Here is a 472-nt window from a genome sequence, read left to right as displayed (position 1 = left end):
ACTAGCTGTTTATTGCATCCGTTTTTCCGAATATTTCTTTCTCATTACATTTCTGACGCGACGAAATTTTGATTACATGAAATTTCGATTTACATGAAAGAACATCGATTCATGTTAAGTATTGAGAAAGTCAATTGCAAATGCGATAAGAACGTATCAGAAAGTGATTTCTAGGAATGTTTTCAAACATTAGTAAATTTGTAGCGCTACTCAAAGGAACTACTTTTAAAAAAATGTTATATAAATATAAGTAAAATTAGTTATTTCTATGCTGTAAAATTAATTATTATTCTGTGTTATAAATTAATTCCGGGAATTTTTTGTGCGACCTTCTAGTACAATATATAACATATATAAATAATTATTTTACTTATACAATTTTAATTTTAATACTAAACGAAATGTATTTTATTGTAAATAGAATGTACAATAATAATACAAAAAGGAAACATTGTTAAGTAAATCTGATAAG

The sequence above is a fragment of the Atta colombica genome, unplaced genomic scaffold (genome assembly GCF_001594045.1).
Source record: "Atta colombica isolate Treedump-2 unplaced genomic scaffold, Acol1.0 scaffold273, whole genome shotgun sequence".
NCBI lineage: Eukaryota > Metazoa > Arthropoda > Insecta > Hymenoptera > Formicidae > Atta > Atta colombica.
The sequence above is the reverse complement of the archived record's forward strand: the minus strand, read 5'-3'. Positions refer to the sequence as shown.